At 43.9% G+C, this 20481-nt stretch overlaps 1 protein-coding gene across 2 annotated transcripts in view; it reads left to right on the top strand.

The window, feature by feature from the left end:
* Positions 1-2315: 2315 nt before the first annotated feature.
* The window catches only part of l1cama (L1 cell adhesion molecule, paralog a), a 36967-nt gene continuing 18801 nt past the window's right edge, over positions 2316-20481 (top strand). For both annotated transcript variants that reach the window (XM_087781232.1, XM_087781233.1), the window contains exons 1-2: positions 2316-2365; positions 2932-3009. The gene's annotated coding sequence lies outside the window, so the exon portion shown is untranslated. The remainder of the gene's footprint in view (positions 2366-2931; positions 3010-20481) is intronic.

A 20481-nucleotide genomic window follows, 5' to 3' on the forward strand; every position in this document is an offset into this window, starting at 1 on the left:
TGTTGACCTGGACTCTCCTCATTAGACCTGGCAGCACAGGAAGTCTTTTTCCTTCAATTAGCCAGAGAGCCGGCCGGAGCCGGTGGTCTCTGAATGACTGACAGATCGATGCCGCAGCATAAGCAACGTCTCTGCCCTGACGTTTGGCTAACAAGATCAGCACAGGGCTCGGGAACTCCACCAAGATGACCTGGGAAGACATCGGGAGAGGAACCAAAACTTTGATTTGAAGTCTCATGTGAGCAAAGTCGTTTTATACAACCATTAAAATATGTTAGGACCCTCAAAATAACACCAGAGCTTCACCATCACGTCATGGAGAACAGAGGCATTTTACAAGGAAGGACGAGCGTGGCTACGTTTACAGAGCCAGACTTGACTAGTCGTCGGTGTCACATGACTTTTCTCTCTTTCAGTCGTGGCGGGTCAAGTTTACCTCCGAGGATTCTCACCAGCAGCCGTACTGACGTCAAATATTCATGAAGACAAAGTGGAATGCGTGTCGCTGGATGATGAGCTGGAGGGAAAATGAGAGGTAGAACTATCAGGAAGTGACGTCAGCTGACTCACTTACTGTTTTCTCTCCTCCATCAGCTCATTTTCATCTACACTGAAAATGCATTAACCAGATTGAGTCCTCTCCTCCGCTCTTCCTTCTCCTCCTCTCTCCTTCCTGTTGCTTTTAAGTTGATGGATTTTACTTTTGCTGATTAGGTCTGTTATTTCTTTAAGGCTGTTCATTCATAATGTCTCTCACTCTGTCTACTTTCTCCCTGACCACCGCTTTCTTTTCTTTCTCTGTCTCCATTCTCACCATCCCTCTCTTTCTATTTCTCATACCTTTTATAAAGGTGTTTCTTCCTTTTCTTGTGTTCACCACCACCTCATCTAGCACTTCTTCTGAGTTTTGTTTAGTTAAAGTACCATCCTTTCTACCTTCCCATCAGTTACTCCTTTTATCATTTTACTTCAACTCATAGTTTCAATGTTCCCACAGAATCATTATTTAATCAAAACTTTTAGAAGAAAAAATAATTTCTTAATCTCTATCGACCTCCCGACTTCCAACGATAATGAAGCACTTTTACCGCCGTCCTGCTCGGAAGCTATTTTCATATCAGCGTTTTAATCAGTGAGGCCAGTTTCCTGTTTCCACCACTGTGTTTTTTTAAAAAAAGAACAAATCTTGTTTCATTAATTAATATTGACTTAAATAAGACACTTAAATTTGTATTGCGTTCGATCAGTTCGGTATGAACAATGAACGTCTTTCAAGTTTTTTTCAATGATAATTTTGTCGTATTTTATTGCGTGAACTGAATTAAAGTTGGAGTTTTCTGTTGAAGATTTGAATTGAAGTTCTGTAGGGCTTTAGAGACAGATGCTGTCAGTATGATGATAAAGATTGTGCGATGCTGACGTGCTCGGTTTAAAACTCTCATGTCAGCTGCTAATATTGTCATTTTTTTTTAGTGTTTGAAGGCTTTTATTGGAAGTACAGTTTCCCACTGTATCTCCCGCGCGTTCGTTGTTTCGACCTCAAAGAGAACCAGAAGGCAAACTGTTAAAGGACCTTGTGTTTATTCTAATAACAGAAGGAGACTAAGGCACAGAATTCTGGGTCAGCGACTGTTACCTGAGGAACTCTAAGATACAGCCTACCAACTGACGACAGAAACACAGAAACAGACATTTCTTATACAGTTGAGCTTGGGCGAGGACGCCTTTGACCCAGACATGGATCGTCATCAGACCAGTTTTCCGGTTGGAGAATGGCACGTTCGGTTCCTCTTCACAGCACTACTGGTTCCTGTTCTTTCACACTTTTAATTCTCACTTCTCACTTACATCGTGGCCTGGTACTTTCAATGCACTCTGGGTTAAATTCAGGTTTTTATTTCTTACCAAGTTAGATTGTACTCTGTGGAATGTTCAGTTTATTCTTTATTGGTTAATACATTGTATATTTTATCTATATTCTATACTTTTAATACATTTCAAATGCTTTTTGATTTGTAGCCACTTGTTATCTTTGAACAGTGATTTAAAGTAAATTGAAGCAAATCAGACTAGTGATGCACCTTCATCATCGCTCATCTGGACTTCTTTGTTCCACAGTCCTGGCATCTCTCCAGTCACTATGACATTGACCTCTGACCCCTCCTGAGGATGCCCGCCGAGGTCTGGACTAGCCCGAAACTGGCACATCCATCATGGGTCCCCGGTTGCCCCCCCCACCCCCGCCCCTCACCAGCATTTGTCAGAATGTTTGGCACAAATTTTTAAGACCGGTTGGTGGACCAGGAGGAGGATGAGGGACGATGGAGGAACCTCAGCGGGGCAAGGACGGATGAAAGCGCTTCAGGTAAAAATGGTTATTTTTCAGGTTTTAAATTCAGGGGAAAGATGAAGTTTGAACATGAGCCTTGAGGCTTCCCTCTGACCTTGAGGACGTTCAACCTTTCAGACCGTCATGTGTTCATTTTTTGTATTACCCCACGAGACTCCAATTTCCTGTGCAGTGAGTTGAATTAAGAGATTGGAGGTGCAATCAGGAGAGATCTGTGTCGACACCGCGGTGTATGAGCAGTCACAACGCTGTAGATGGTGTCGCGGGGGAAGATAAGAGATGTTTCCTGACACGTTTTAATTTTGTTTAACGTCACAGAGCATCTGAATTAACGGTCCTCAAACTTCTTAGCGGCTCACTGGGGGAGGTGGGGGGGGAGGCAGGTGGACTTGTGTCCGTGAGGAACAATGATGATCAGAGAGGAGGGGGTGAGAGAGAAAGAGAGCGGGCGAGGGAGGGGAGGAGGCTGAGAAGAGGGGGTGATGTCACCTCCAAGAGGGAGCCAATGAGAGCGAGGGAGGGGAGGGAGAGGGAAGAGAGATGGAGCGACTGAAGGAGGGTGTGTGTTTCTCTCACTGCAGCATCAGCGGAGCCGTGCAGCCACCAGAGGACGGAGCCAGGAGCGCCCGAGGAGACCAGAACCTGCAGACTCAGCACAGGTGAGTCCAGACATCCCTGTCCCTCTCACTCTCACGACCGGATTCTTACACAAACGTGTAAACGTTCGTCATGAGCGGCACGAACACGTTCTCCTCACGTCTGTCTGACGGCCCCGGGGCGACGTGGAGAGTCACACCTGCTGCTCAAACACCTCAACCACTCCATGAACGATGAGCACACACTCGCTGCATGCAACAGGGTCTCGCCTTATCTTCATCCTCGTCGTCATCATCGCTGCATTGACCATTTATCAGGTAACTGAGATTTTAGATTCGACAACGTGTTGCTTTAACGAGCAGACACGCTCGACGAACGTCATCCTCGTCTCTGGAAACTGATTCTCTGATCAAATGTCTCGTTAGTATTCTGGAGATGAAACCACATTTTCACTTTGGACAAACCTCCAGAATCTTAATCAGGGTGTGGTTGATAGTAACACCAAGCTATGTGTTTTTATGCCCTTTAATTGAAATATTTTAACTTGAATTTAGCAAAAATTATTCTTAAATCATGTTCCTGTGAAGCGCCGACATGTGTGTGCAACAGGCTCTTTGCTCTTCATCATCATCATCATCATCACCTTCGCTCCAACAACAGTTGTCATGAAACGTCATGAAATGAAATCTTTACCTTCACGCGACTCGTGACTTTCACTCGTTAATCAAGCTGAAGATGGAAGAGAAGATTCTTTCCGTTTAACTCGCCGCTCACATCTTTGATTCTATAGCGTTCAAACGTGACGTTACAGCACAGCAGAGGGTGTGGTCGACCTCGGAAACAAAACAAAAGTAGATTCCGTTGAGTCAAATACAGATAAAAACCAGATAGTGACAAACTATATAAAACTTAAAAAAATCTATTATGTGGATGGTTGCACATTTTTTAGTTCTCACTTAGAAGTTATGCAACACATTAAACAATTAATGTTTTACTCGTGAATTATCTTAAATTGATTCCAACAGACTGACTTGATGTCACGTCTGCTTATTTAAAAAATGCGTCAACTCTGGCAGAAGTTCTAAGTTGTCTTCACATTTCAGAATATTGGCCTTGATTTCAAGGATTGAGGTTTGTGCAACAGGTTCTCTGTCTTCCACATCATGATCATCCTCATCATGGTTCACTTATGAGAGACCTTCAATGAACCTCACTGAGAAGTTCATTTCAGTCCAGTTGTTGCTGTCAACGTGGTGCGTCTGTGGATGTGGGTGCGGCTCACTTGACATTGTCCAGATCTCTGGATATGCATCGTCTTTCATGACGCGTTGACTGTCTTTGTTGTCGTTCTGGAGTCGAGGCTGTGTGTTGTCAATAAAAACAGGGGACGGGGGGTTAAAATACAGTTCAATAATAAATCTCCTTAAATTGAATCAGAATGTTTCAAGACCACTTCTTAATTTCCTATGCAGTTAGCATCATATGCATTATATTAATGTTCGAAAACTGGCTGTATTCTGTTGTATCAACACAACAGAAATCACACGCTTGGACTATAAATTTGTTCGCTTTCCATAATTTCTGTTCCTTGTTAAATGATGGAGACAAATATAATAAATGTCCATATTTTACACGTTTTTGGGTGACATAAAATGAAGGGCCAGAGTTCGCCCCCGAGACCAGAGTTGGACAAATGCAGGACTGATGTGTGGTTTGAAACACAGATGTAGTCTGGCAAGAGGACCAAACAGACAGTCTTGTGTGTTGGAGGAGCAGTTATGACGGTGCGTTGTCTTTGTGAGCTGGTGGAGTCAACAATAGTCTTGACATAGATCCTACTCTAATCGCTCTTCATCTGTCTTAGCGAAATAACTCAGACATCATTGATTAGTATTTGGTGGTGATCTCGATTACCATCTGAATCCATACATCTTCTGAAAAGCTAATTTCCTCTTTGTTTATTATTTTGCTCATTAGATTCTGGCACACTACTGCCACCTGCCTTACTGATGCTGTCATTGATATAAATGTGATATAATTATATAGATAAACTCATAAAAAAAAGTATTTTTTTAACGTTATTGAAGTGTAATTTGATTTTCACACTCTGCTCAGGAACTCGCATTACCTCCTTGGCAGAGGTAATAAGTGTAGCGCAACAATAGTGGCTGGAAATCACAACCACTGGATAGACTGGCATTTCTCGGTAGCTTTCAATTATCTGAATGATTGTGCTTCGACTTCTCCATTAGTTTCTTAGTTTCTCCTTTAGTCTTGAGGCTTGAGTAGTTGCGGTCGCAGGACCACACTGTGCCCCTGGACCCCACTTGTTTGATGGGATCATGGGTGTATCACAGCCTTGCCCCTCCCCCGCTGAGATGGTGAGGAACCCTCGGCGTTGAGCATGAGATTGAGACATGAGGGGCGAGGCAGCAGGAGGAGCAGCAGACGCTCACCTGGCTCACTGCCACTCGTTCTCCCCTCCTCTCTCCTCGTCTCTGGATCGTCCGACTCCAGCAGTGTTCCTGCACTAACAAGTGATGGAGTTGATGCTGGAGCGACAGCGTTGAGACCAAACGGCTGATTCTCTGCAGTAATTAGTTTTCTCGGTACATCGAGCTGCAGTGATGTTCGACCATTGTTTAGTCACAGATTCGCGTCATGCACCTGCACTGATGCGGAGAGACGACTCGGAAGACCGACCGTCGTCCATAAACATCGGTGCGAAGACACAATAGTCCGGCGCTCGCTCTGCGTCGGCTCCAGAGGCCGGCCATATTCTCAAGCTGTTTAGTGCAGCATCCGTCTCCGAAGCTGCTTCTGCTGGTGGGAGTGTCGGCTCACGCTGCGGCATCTCTTTAATTGAGCTGTTGGCTCACAGAGAAGGATGGAAGGATTTACGGAGGGAGGACGAGGTCTGCAGGGAGAGCAGCAGGAGAAATGATCTTGTCTCTGTCATTTGTTCTGTTTGTTCTTTTAAATGTTTGATTTGAGCTCTTCTTGTTTCATAAATGCATGTGGACATCTGCTTGTCTGGATCCAGACTGTAGAAACCTTCCAGCACTTGGTATCTGTTGCAATGTGTGGCTCCTCTAGAACGTAACCAAAAACATCTCAGTGCTATTTAGTCCTCCACTTGATCGACTTCAGCTAGGACGTCAAACATTAGCGTATTCTTGCTTCTTCTCTCGCCCATTTTATCTGGAAGGTCATGTGACATTGTCAACATGAGCATTTCAGTGTTGACGGATCTATAGGAGGAGGACAACTGCTCTGCTTCACGTGTTGACTGCTGCGTTGCCATGGCGACGGCAAGGGGGTGAGGGTCATATATGCAGAAGGTCACCACAGGAGGCCGAGAGTCACAGTAATGACTGAAGTACATCAGCGCCCGAGAGGAGAACAGGCCAGTTCTGTCTGGCTCCGGTCCAAAAAGTCCTGAGGTGGTCGCGTAGGAGGATCTTCTCTCTCGGTCAGCTGGAGAGGCTGCTGCTCCACCTGCCAGAGCCCCGGGACAACCACAAACTCTGACGGATCATGTCAGAGTTTCCTCATGCTCATCATGTGCTTGTTCCTCCAATGGTGAAGAGATGAGAGCATTTGGACCAGAGCGGGGACGGAACAATGTTTCCTAGCTGCAGGAACTTTTTTTCAACATCTGAACCGTTGACGAGCTCAGAGACCACCTCGGCTGCCTCTCGACTCCCGGTGAGTCAGGGCGAGTCACCTGGTGCAGGTTCAGGCTTGGTTGACATCTGTGGAGGTCTGAGGTGAGAGAGAGCTCCTGCACTTGTCCTGACCCGACATCGTCTCCACAACCTGGTTAATTAAAGCCAGTGAGCAGACTTGAATCACAGTCGTGCTCGAGTGGTGCCGGCGGGATAATTCGAGGGTTAAGAGACTGAAGTGTCAGCGTTCCTAATCTTCTGCTTCCTAACTCGTGGATTCAAAGAGTCTTCAGCACGAACCCCTCACTCCTCCCTCGCTCCCCCGTCCTTCAGTCTTAGTTGCAGCCTGTTTGATTTGTGCAGATTGGAGTCGTCCCACTGGGTGTAAAGTGGGGGGGGGGGTCGTGTCGACATGCTGTCAGGGTTTGGTGCGGAATACATTGAGGTGATTTAGAGAGCCAAGGGTCAGATGGGTTGACAGGTCCACCTTGACTTAATGATGATGGAGAAGCGAGAGAGGGGGAGGACAGAACATCACGAGGAACTGAGGAGCAGTTGAATCCATGAATCTGGAACGTCAAAGAAGCTGACTTGAGAAATGATGTAACTAAGTCTAATGTAACCAAGTAAATATGATGTGAAAAGCTCAATTTATAAAGATAATAGCAAATTCAATCCTACTTACAACGCCACAGATTCAGTTGTGCTGGTCTGGTTCATGTAGGCCTCGGGGAAGCTGTTGATGTTTGCCTAAGTGATGTTGATGCTTGTTTCCCGGCGACATCATTTCATTTCTCCCGGATGAAATACATACAGCGATCTGGCTGGAGCTGGAGTCTGTGGAGTTGACTGACAGTCGACCGCTGTCCGGGACTTTTTTGCGCTGTAACTTGGCAACAGATCAGAAGAAGGTGTGAGTAATGATTCATCGGTTGAACTTGGGTTAATGAATTAGCTGTCAGTCAACTCAGCGGATCCCTCTAATCAGGACGGTCTCTCCGGGCACGCGAGGACTCGGGCGGACTTGAGAAGCTTCTTGATCCTCTTCAGCTGTGTCGCCCGAAGGTTTTATCCACAAAATGATTCATATTGTCTCATAAACTCAATCGGGGCTTTGTGCTCCTGAATCTGCCACAAAGCAGCATCACATATTCAAATTTAATTTAGGAGATTGAACGACCTTACTGTGGGTCATAGAGAGAGTGAAATCCCCAGAGGGAGAGGTTATTGGCACTGACAAACCTGTTAGAGAATTGAAGTGAAGAAATTATTGTGGCAATAGCAGAGCAGCATGATTTAAACATGACTTTATTTTTTAATGACGTTTTATGAATCACATTTCAGCGCGAGAGGATCCACTGATGTTGTTTTCTGTCTCTGTCACAAGCGAGGTCTTTGTGGCGGCACAGAAAACCCTCGTCCTGGATCAGAGTCAAAGAAGCATCATTGTCCATATCAGTCCGACTAGATTGACCTTCTGCTGGTGTGTTTCCTGTCCGTGTGGGCGTCAATTATTCGGATTTATGTGAATAATTTACTTGTGTGAGTCACAGAGTTCAGTTGTGTGTCATATCATTGATGTTCCTCACAACAATTCCTTCTTTCACAGTATCAAAAGTTCTTGCTTAAAGCTTCCCTTGAAGCTCCTACACACAGAAGTTTGTTTTTTCCTCAAAACTCGTTCATTTCGCCGATCGCTGTATCGGAAAATTACACCATTGTCCAGGGGGAGCAAACAAAGCAGTGGAGTGTCGTGAAGTGTGTCGTGAAGCGTGCTTGTATTCATTAAAAATGCAGCCGGTCTCTTGGCGTCGATCAATAAATCAGTAACAATGTTGTGCGTCTTTCATAAACAACTCAGGTTATCAAAGTGTGTCAGGCAGAAAGAGATTCTCTCTCCTTTTTCTGAAACTTCCCCAAAAATCCAGCGACAGATGTTCGTCAGCAAACATCTGTTTTATAGATGGACGCTCAATATTTGTCGTGTCATCGACTACAACTTCAACAAGCCGGACAAAAAGCCAACAACAGATGGTGCGAGTAGCTCCGAGGATTTAAACTTGTGAGTTTGGACAAATGAACGGGTCACAACAACTTATGTCATCAGTACTGAACTCACACAACTAGAGTCACCAAGGATCTTTTATTTTTAAATCCATTGATCAAAATGAAGACCCGCCTACGTTATCGGTCAGTCATGGCCATCATTGGATCGTCATCAATGGTCGTAACGTTACGTAAAACGACGTAAACTGTGGCCGTAGTTGAGGACAGTGGAAACTTGAGATGAAGATGACAAACTCACATCGATTGATCCTTCATTATGTGCTTATTAACGTGAAGTGTGTTTACTCTGGCGTATTGATCGGAGCCACAGTCCTTCATCAGTATGGAGTGAAATGGATGTGTCGGGAAGTACGAGCATCGGAACATGTCGAAGCGCGTCTCGCCGTCTCCGTTTGTCTAAGTTGTGTTGAAATGCAATTTTTTTGGCAGGGACGTTATCTGCTGTGTCAGCCGAGATGTATTCATCAGGGTTGGATTACACTGAGAGGGAGGGTACGAGGTTCTTGAGTGGGTAGTAATCCCCAAACACAGCCTAATTTAATCTCACCTACTGTGCCATCCTATTACACACTACACCCACAGCAGGCCCGCCGGCGGGTCTGGGGGAGCGTGGACGAGAGGGGGGTGAAGAAGTGTAACGAGAGCAGCAGGAGATTCGGAGTGAACATGAAAATGTCAAGAGGACAAAAATGTCAGGGAGACAGATGAGGCACAGAAGACTTAAATCCATGTCTGCACCTTTTTTTAGCCTCTTTTTCGCTTCAACATTGAAGCTTCAGATGTAGTTTCTTAGTTTAACGAGCCACAATCTTCCTTGACAAGCCCTTAGAATCTGCTTTTGTGTCATCAACAAATCTCTCGGCCGTCCTCTCTGGCCCACATCCCTCCCTTCATCCATTTTTCCTCCCCTGGTAGTCGGACTAAATTAGGCCACTGCGCACTCGCTCCACCTGGATTGTTGCTGCTGTGACTGTTTTCAGATCAGCTCGGTGTTTCTATAGTGATCAGCAGTAATTGGGCGTGTTGCTACGGAGATCCTGAACTGCTACGATGATGAAAAGCTTGATCATGTTCAGATGTGCGAACCTAAGAAAGACTGAACGAGTTTTCTCTTCCGCTTTATAGTCAATTCGGGGGTTGCTTGTCCTCATGACTTCCTGTTCCTTGTTATCCAACACAGGAATGATTGTCCTACATGGTGTAAGATGTTGCTCTATGTTGTGTTGTGAGTCGTGACTATAGGACGTAGAATGAGGCTCAACTTGTTTGTAGAAGAGAAAATGTGAAATTAATCAAAGAAATGACTCTCCTACTGTTATTTTATCCACATATTTCCATACATTCTTGATTTGAAATCAAGCCACAACAAGAAAACACCAAGATAATTATTTAACTGCACCTTTCTTGTTATTTTTTAATAAATATGATTGTGTATATATAATATAGTGCAGATGTATTTTCTATTCTATTTAGATTTTCTTTTTCTTTTTCTTATTTTATTTCTGGGTGTTTTCTTTTTTTTTTGTATATTGCTCTTGCTGTTGTTAAACCAAATTTCCCCTCGCGGGACAAATAAAGGTTTCTGATTCTGATTCTGATTCTGAAGCCTGAGCTCGGTTTGACATCAGTGATCTGGACTCACTTAGCCAACAATCTAACATTGACAATTTCTTTGAAATCTGAGTCCGTCTAATGACTAGAGTGGTCTGGTACACTCAGAAAGCGATAACACTGTCTGAAACTAAAATTGGTAGTGAGTGGATGAATGTTCACAAACATTTAGGGATAATGTTCTGGTCTCTGTCTCAGGCTTCAGGCAGAACCTAAACAGGCTGAAAGATTGAGTTTGTGCCACCTCTTGAAAAGAGTCACGAGAAATGATGGACAAAACAATTTGGTTTGAGATCAATTGGAAGATAATGTTCACACTTTATTTGCTATCCTTAAATCTGGGAAGCAGAACAGAATGTCGGGAGAGATCCTTTGCTGGTGTTAATGTTGCGGCTCATGCTGAAGGAGCTGTTGATTCGAACGTCCTCTCAAATGACTCGACAAGTTGTCACTCTTGTCCGGAACATTCTCGGCTTCACCATTTTTTTAAAAAGTGTCGGGAAACTCCTCAGTAGTATCTGTTTGTTCGTAACAGTTGGGAAACAAACAAGGTCACGGCTCTCTCGCCCTGCTCGATGTTAGCTCAGGTTGCGGCTGTGGTTCCCGAATTGATCGGTTGTAGTCGGCGGATACAGAAACTCCGCCCGTCTAATTTGAGGAGTTTAGATGGCCGTGGCGTGCATCGCTCTACCGATGCAGCGGGAGGCGATAAGGAGACAGAATCCCCGGCGTTAATACGAGGAGATGAAAGGTGCGATTCCCCCGAGTATACGCAGGATCAACAATCAGGAAGTATAGATCCACTGCGGTTGCAGATGTCACATCGGGGGAGGAGAAGCCAGACAAAGAAGAGATAAAGAGAGACGATACACAGCATGTCCGGACGTCATTAACGAGCTCGACAAGCTAATTATACACGCGTAAGTGCAGAACTCAAGCTCCAGGCCTGTTTCACAGTTGGTTGGGTGGGACGGCAGAGGGTGTTGGGGGAGGAGGAGGGGAAACTAGTAACCTTTTAATAATGTTGATTGTTCGTTAAACTGTAGCTCTGCTGGGGGCGACAGTGAACAGATACAAGATGATGATATCGGGACGATTTCTCTTCAGTGCCGGCCTCATTTATGACCTCTGAGCAGAACCTGGTTGACCAGCCTGTGGTTTCAACCACTAGCCTTGCTGCCACTGTTGGTGACAGTTAGAGACACACTTTACCGCAGCCTGCGGGAGCGTTGTGTCTATGGGTTGTCGGGTCAGTGTGGATGGAGGACGTGTTGGAGATGGTTGCCACACAGAACGGTGTTTGCAGCAGTTTTACATGTCACTGTGAATGTCACGGGAATATTCAGCAATTGTGCCAAAAATCTACAGACCGTTTTAACGCGACAATTTTTAAAATAAGAGTCCCTTTGAGCTTTTAGACTGTTAAGCAAAGCAGGATTCAAAGAGTGTCACAGATGGAAAAATCTGAAAAAAGGATTAATTAAGACTTGAAAAGAACAGCTGTGACAAACTCTGATGGGAAATGAAGAAGAAAATGTAGACTCTATTGAGACACACGTGTTGATTAAGAACACTGATTAACTAAGTTAACCAGCGACTCATATCCACGTGCAGAGACAGACATAGATGTGCAGAAAGTCCCAGAGTAGCAGAAAACACAACTAGTCAGAGTGCTGTGGTCGGGATGTGCTCCGACATCTCCAAAACTTGCGAGAACATGGCATGGATACGAGGATATGGTGAAGATCAGCACTGAGAATATTGCAGAAGGAAGAGACCAATAAATAAAAAATTGCTCTCACACCATGCAACATATAAAAGTGTACTTTTAGCTCTCTCTCGATCGGACCGATTGTGACTTTGTGACATCTACTGTTGTAACATGTTATGTCAAATTGTCATACGTAACAAGAATCTATGCCAAAGTGAAATAAGCGCTGTTATAAGATATGATTATGACTATGATTACATTTTTACTACTACTTCTACTACTACTACTATTTTGAGGGTAATGGGGGCGTGACTAGATAAGCTTCTGCTTCTCCCGCTTTCCCTTTCGGGACATGCATGTAATATGTGAACTACGATGAAGTGTTATGATGTAAACTGACATGCCCGAAATAAACAATATTCATTCATTCATTCAGACCTTCAGTGAGTGCTCCTGCAACAGTGGCTCAACTTGACATGTTCAGCCAGACTCGTCCTTATTTTCCTGAATTCTGGACTGACTCACTGAGCCGCCTCCTTCAATTGTATATTCATGACGATGATGAATGTATCTTGTGAAAGGAGTGTAGAGGAGGTGAGTTGTGTACATGTATATAAGAGAATTCAAAGATGGTACCCTTACATTTCCCTGGTTTTAAATGAAGATTATGTTTGTTTGAGCATCTCATTAACTACTAACTAATTGTTCAAATCCACAGAAATCAATGTTGTCAGACATTCCTAAGCTTTGGAACGATCTTCCTCTCTCTCTGCGCTTGATTAACTCTGCGCTTGATCTACTGACTTCTGCAAGAAACTTCTGACAACACTTTTATTCATTCATCTTGATTCTCTGAGACTCCTGTGTTTGTCTGGGTGGTGTCTTGACCTTATAAGCACATATTTGATTGAGTATTGTTTCGATTGCTTAAGCACTTTGTGACCCTGGTCTAGAAAAGCGCTCTACAATATTACTTACTTACAAAATAAGCCACTTTTACACAAGAAATTCAAAGGCCAAAATCTCATTTTTTAAGGGTAACACTCCATATATTTGGTCCACTCTTTTGCTCTGATCATGAAATGTTCTTGTGATTTGAACAAAATATCGAGTTGATTTCGAGTCTCTCACTTTAAGGCGTAGAACAGGAAATCAGAAACAGTGTTGGTCCACTTTTTCTAGTCCAAGAATCGTGTGTAGAGATGAGAGGAAGACAGTGGAGGAGAAGGGAAGTATCATCTCTCTCTGGGTAATCTGGTGCTGGACTGTGACCAGCTTGTGTGCGTGTATGAGTGTGTGTGCCCGTGAGTACAGTGAATATGTGGGATGTCAGAGCGTATTTTGACCAAAAGTCCCCATGAAAATCTCATCAACTGCTTCTGTAGCTGGAAGGAAAGGTCAGCGCTGCTTCATCTGCTCCTCGTGGCCGCTCCGGGACTTTCTGCATATCTATGTCTGAGCGAGAACGTCTGTGTCGCCTCGGTTACATCTACATGACTCAGATCACTGAGACACGCATGCCACTCCTTTCCTCTGGACACGGTTAAAACACGCCAATATTTTTTATAAAAGGAGGAATTGACTGTCTTATGACGGAATTTTATTAAGTGAACCAACGGCCAGCGACAGTTTTGAGAGTCTCTGCGAACACAGCAAGCACCGGAGGTCTCTGTGATGAAGGAAGGATGAAGAATAGAAAGATGGAGGGAACATGAAATCCCATGTACAACATTTTCTCATCATGAAAGAGACATTTTTGCTTATTCACTCCATTTGCCGCTTTGAATAAACACAGTTGTCACTGAGTGCAGAGGTTGACACACACACACACACACACACATCAAGAGGAGAAACTTTTGAAGACAGTTTTCTTCTTTCATCCCTAGTCTTGCTCCAAATTGCTCTGCATCTTAAAAATGTCAGCTCCTTGATGTTGTTTCTGGCGGCCGGAGCGGCATCAGAGATTTGAGGAGGGGGATTTGCCGTGACAAGGGTCTGCAGCGGAGAGCGGGCTGGCTGTCTCTGATAACAGCCGCTGTTTTTGATGCAGCCTCGGGAGGGGGAACGTGCGTCTTGGACCGTCCACTCACTGGTTCAGATTGGATGGTTTACAAAGCAAAGGAGCTTCACTGATGCGGCTGATAACGGATGTGGTGGGAGTTTTTTTTTCGCCCACTCACCGGTCAGGAGATCCAACCAAAGCAGGTTTCATAAAAGATGGGCCAAAAAATTAAGAACCACCTTTAGTCTCCCTGTTAAATAGTAACTTCTTAATTAAAAACAGATGTGGACACTCAAGTTATGAAAATAAAAATATTAAAATAATCAAAAGTAAATAATAAAAAAGCGTGGGAAAGAACATAATGAATACATTTTTAGATCACATATTGCCACAGTGTTAAATATTCTCAAAGAATGTCTGACAAAAAGGTTTGGGGAAAGGTCTTAGGGAGTGTCTTGTTCTCACTATTGGGGTGTTTCATCCATTTTCTTCCCCCTAACCTTGTTACTTGGGGCGAAAGGCAGGAGGAGGTCAACCACCAAAACTCACAGCTATGGAAATTAACATCCAGATGTTTTCGGACCATATGAGGAACTTGGACTGCAGAGAAAAAAGACCGATCCATCACAGCGCCCCCTAAAGACAGGTCTCACCTGGTGTCAGAGGGAAGCTCATCAAGTGTGCGTGCCTCGATCTTCTGTGTGTGTGACGCAGACTGAGAAGTTAAACCAGGATAAAGAGTTGAAACAAGCTCACGGAGAGAGTAAAGCAGAAAGTTGCTGCTGATCCGAGTCAGTGGGGAGCGGGAAAAGAAAACAGGCAGTTTTCTTGGCGAAGGATGAGTAGCGGGAAGTCAGGAGTCTTTCAAGTGAGCAGACAGAAGATGGAGGAAGAGTGAGAGACACCGGAGACGAGAGATGAAGGTGAGGAGTAGGGATGGAGAAGTACGAGTGGGGGAGGGGAGAGAGGATGGGGAGAGGGCGAGGCTGGAGTCAGGAGGTTGTCATGGCGACAGAAGTGGGAGGAGGAATCCTTCCTCACCTTCTCATGCACGCACACCAGCGGCACGCCGTCACAAGCTGAGGGAGATACTGGAGTCAGAGGGAGGAACCCAAGACCAGGAGAACAAAAGGAAAACCCGATATTCGATAAAAAAAATGATTTCAAAAGCGTGAATGATTCTTGACGGAACACGTCTCTCGTTTGAGTGATGAGGGAATCGTCCTCCAGCGTCAAGGGGGCTGATGTCAGAGGACTTGATAGATAACCAGGACTACGTTTATTTCCAGGATGGAATTTTTTTCACGACGTCAGCTTTTTCTAACTTGATTATATCCGGATCTATACTCACTGAGAATCACCAGTAGATTTAGAAGCCACATCCTCAAACACATACCTATGCTGCAGAGAACCCTGTGTGATTGACACATGAATCACCGTCTTCACTGACTCCTCTGTACATAAAACGTGTTTGCACTGCTCTCTCTTTTATTGCGTCTTCTGTTGACGTCACACACAAACACACACACACACACACACATGGGAGAGACCAAAATAAGCTGATACAAAACAACAAAACCTCCACTGGGATCCTCTCCTGCCACTTATATAACGTGCTGTTGGAGGAATGAAGTCGCAAACTCATCTGAGGTAACAGAACAAGCAGATTCACACGTCAACTTTGATTCATCACGTCAGATTTATGAGGACATGATTGACAAGTGGGAACTCACTTTTCTTGCGTGGACTTGAGCTCAGCTTCAAGAGAAGGAACTTGTGCTCAACAAGTCTTATTATTTATGTCATGAAGGGAATATATGTTCCATAACTTTCTTTGTCAATTTATTTTGACATAAAACTAGACAATAGATCTTTATGGAGATCCATGACCCATGAGGACATAATGGATCTGCACCTTCAATATTAAATTAAATTTGCTATTAAACTCCTGGGCCAAAGAAGATGACTTAAGCGACCAGGTTTACCCCCCAGGCTTTGAGTTCATTACAGGACACAGACAGAAGAATAGTGTCTTTGCTTGGTCTTATTTGCGCCGTGTTTTTGTGTGTGTTTGAGGCCATAAAGGATTAAGTGCTGCTTGTGCGACTGTAGAAAAAGTTAATGTGATTGCGGTCGCTCTGAAGTCTTCCTCATTTTCAGATTGTAAATCAGCCTGATCCCATCACTCCTGCCAAGTCTGGCTCGGGCTGTGACATCACATCAATTTGGGTTGTGGCTGTAAATAAACTTGTGCTGTCAGACAGAAGTCATAAATGAGTTTGAGGAAAATGCTGCTGTCGCGTTGTTAGGCTTTTTAATTCACTTTAACTATTTTCCGTCTACTATCATATCAAGTTATCTGTTTTTATTTTAATTGTATGTCTTTAGAATTGGAGAATAATTTCCTGTGAGTGTGGATTTTTATTAGAAAAATAAAGCAGTCCCTCCTCCAAAGTTTGCCGGATGTGAATTTAAGATGGATTAAACAGCTTTATTGAGGGTATTTCATGAATAAACAGAAACAAAACCATAAATCATCACGTCCCTCTCGCTGCAGCTGTATTTGGTTTGCTTTGAGTGCGTCTCTCCTCTTTGCATTGTCCTGCCGTCGTGTCCGCACAAACCTGCTCGGGGAGAGAATGAAATGTCGCCTCGACCGCACAAAGCCGCCCCGGCCGCACTCTTCCAGCCGTTGGACCCCGTTGGTCTCTACATGCAAATTCATCAGCAGATCAGTCGACACAACCTCGAGCCGGCTCCGGCTCATTTCCCTGGAGTGACCGAAAAGAGCCGAGCGCAGCAAAGTGTCATCAGCGCGTTTGTTTCTGCGACGTTTTCCTTTTTTTTTTTTGAGTTTGGTAACCATGGCAACAGTCTCTGAGCAGAAACCTAATTATGACAAGACACAGGATGATCATACAATAGACATATAAACTTTATTATCCTTTGAATAAGATGAGCGGTTTTTGTTTTTTTACATTTATCTGGTACTCCAAGGGTCTTCTGTGCGAGTGGTCCGTGACCGGTGAAAAGGGAGATCTGTGATAATTGACCCCCTTCCGAAACCTGAGAGGTTTCCATGATGCTAACTCTGTTAGCTTTCCGTCAAACGTCTCGGTGAACAGACCTAGACCTGCTCTGATGGACCTGCAAGGTCACAGCTCTTCCATCAGGGCGTGTCCAGCTCCCTGGCGTCCTTGCGTGTAACACCAGCAGCTGCAGCTTCCAGTGCTATATGGGCCACTTATCACCTGACTCCTGGGACCGCCGCCCTCCTCTTTCCTCCTTCCACGATTCCTCCGCCTCAGGTCTCGTAAAAGAAGTTAACCTAGACTCTCGGAATTCAACATCCTGATTCTCCTTCCCCTGAACCGTGGAAAAACACTTTGTCCGTTTGAAGCAGAAACATCTGAAGTTTTTTATTTGATCCAGAAGATGAGAGCGAGTAAATCTGAAAGTGTATTGATCGCAGTTATTACATCATGAGGCTTTTTAGCCAGTCAGTCTGTTCGGTTCTCCTAAGTGTGTGTGGATGAGTCAGCAGCTAATGATGCCCCAAGTTCTTAGCTTCCACTTCTTAATAGTTAATCAAACAGGCCAGATTCTTCCGTTCTTCTGCTGCTAAACCTGCAGATTCAAGGCCAAATCTCGGTCTCCAATTCTTTTTTGTGCCATTTAAGATGAACATTCACTTTCAACTGTTTTTTGTGAATGAAAACTGATATATATTTTGGTATTTTATGTTGATTTTTTTGTGGTTTCACTGTCACTTTTGGCCATTTATGTATCATTTAATGAGGGTTTTTTTTAATATATATTTTCCATCATTACTTTATAATCAAAGCTTTATCAATTATAACATTTAATGTAATGATATGTATTGAAGAGATTGATGAGGAGAGAAGTTATTTTGATGAAATGGGGTAAAATGTGTTTGCGCTTCAGGAAAATTGTGAAGTGAACACTTTCACTACATTGTCTCCAAACACAAATATACTGATGTTGAATTGATGATCTGTTCTCCTTCTCTTTGAACAAACTCATCCAGCGTTTGGTCTCGGACGTAGGTTCCTGTGTGATATAGCTCCATCTCACGAGCGCCCGTCGGCAGATCTGTGCGCCCACACAGTCGCACACGTGATCCAGGTAAACACACACTGTTGTGTTTACTTTCCCCCCCTCTGCCTCTTAATTGTTCACTGTGATGGAAGAATGTCGGCACAAACATGTTTACTCGGAGAAGAGAAACGGAAGAATACGGGAGTGAAGGTCGGAAGACGGGAGGAAGTGAGAGTGTGTTCCTGGCAGCAGGCGCAGAAAAGGCTGCCAGTGAGAGATAAAGACAGTGGAGGAGGAGGAGGAGGTGAACGAGGAGAAGGTCAGACCTAATAGCTCCTCCACGTAATTTCATAATGTCATGATTGCTCTACTCAGAGGAGAAGCATTAACTCTACTCAAGCTTTTACTAAAGAACAACATCTGTGAGTTCAGGCTGAATGTTAATGTGAGTGGAGGAGGTACAGAGAGCCGGAGGAGGGTGTTCGGTGCCGAGAGTGAGGGTGTGTCGGTAATGAGGCCGCGCGAGGATCACAATTTCAGGGAAGCGTCTGCATAAGAAAACCAACGACACTCAGAAGTCTCGTCTAGCTTGCTGGAGTGTGTGACACTTCTCTGTTGTGTGTTGCTGCTCAGGTGATCCATCGTGTTGTCAGTTAACCTGTGAGTCACAGGGACTCGTTCATCAACTGAGCGATTCTCTTTGCTAGCATCAATACAGACATTAGCATGCTGCTAATTATTTGTTATTGTAAAGAAAAAAATAATAGATCAGAGGTAAAAGAATATCCATTAAAAAAACTGTTAATATTCCATAATTTTGTCACAGATTGGAGATTCTATAAATATAAAACAATAGATACAAACTTTTTAATGAATATATTTACAGATGAAAATGATTTATTTGAGTATTAAAAAGGCGTTTTCATTTTCTTTGTTTCTTCCATGAGCGTTTTTTAATTATTTTTGACTATTGCGGAAGGTAAAGTTCGCACAAGAAAAAAAAACATTTTCACGCAGATCCTACTGAGCTGCATTAATCAAAGGAAAACCACACGAGTCTCTCTCAGTCGGTGGAAAATGAATACATTCTGAGCACAGAGTGTTCAAACATTGACGGATGAAGTTAACCTCCTGCAGAATGTCATGTGACAGTGTGTCGCCATGGTTACAGCTGCTGTAGGGGAAGTAGAGTAGGTAGTTTAGCTGCATCGATCATTCAGTGAAACCTTCCACGGAATGTAAAAGTAATGTTCCCATGCGTGACATTGTCGTTGTGGTCATGTGACAAAGATGAAATGAGTTCTTCTTCAACCCAGATGCAAGGGGGAACAGTTCCTGGTGTGTCTAAATCCTCACCTCAGACCTGGATAATCTGTCAACAGAATCTGTTCCGCCCCAAATCTCATATTTCTGCCACTTGACCGCAACAACGACATTTGTCATGGTCCCACGTTGACCCGTGAATCTTCATTCGATCCGAGTGACTGACAGACGGACGTCGTAATCTTGTTATCTTGCCAATTGATGGCGTGAGTGAGCAGCGGCAGCACATGTTAAAAGCAGAGAGAGCTGGACCAGTCCATTAGCTGACGGGTCAGATTAGCTGACCTGCTGACACACACACACACACACACACATGCACACAAACACACACACACACACACAGGCAGGAACCTGATCCAGCCTCACTCCTGATTTGAGATCATTACACAGCTCTTACAGGTCAGCGACCCTGAACCCTCATTTTGGGTGTTTGTGGTCTTTGAAATTTACTTCATGAGACACACTCAGTTCGTGATTACTTGATGAATAAATGAATCTGTTGATTATTTATTTAACAAACTAATAAATCTAATAGAAATTAAAAAATAAGAAATAACTTGCGTGAAGCTTGTTATGCATCTGGAGAAAATGAAAAATCTTCAAATAATTCATGGATCCAGATGGTTATTCGGAACGCCATCATCTAGTCATCTAATACTTGTCCTAAAATTGCATAACCTTTCCCAAAAATGTCATTTAAAAATATTATTATTTTGCCAACAGTGAGACAATCTTAGATATTCACATCATTAGCAGCAGTAATAAAAGATTAGAGATCAAGTAAATATATTTTGTTTGGATAAATCGTCAACAACTGAGAACCACAAAAGAAATAAAGACCTGCACAGTAAATGTTCAAAACCTCTCAGGCTGGTGAAGTTTTTGCTTCCTGACCTCAGCCGTCCTACTCAGAGACAGATTTCCGTCGGTCTTGTCGAGGATTCTCGACTCATCCTCGAATCCTCCTCTCATATTCTGGTTCATTCTTCCTCTCGCAGTTTGAAATCCTCTCTGCTTTTGTTTCAGGCTTTGTAATCGACCTTCACTTTCATCTGTTGTAAGAGCGTTCTCCCTCCTTCCCTCGTCCACCTCT

This window comes from Callionymus lyra, chromosome 19 (assembly GCF_982586985.1).
Source record: "Callionymus lyra chromosome 19, fCalLyr1.hap1.1, whole genome shotgun sequence".
Classification (NCBI taxonomy): domain Eukaryota; kingdom Metazoa; phylum Chordata; class Actinopteri; order Syngnathiformes; family Callionymidae; genus Callionymus; species Callionymus lyra.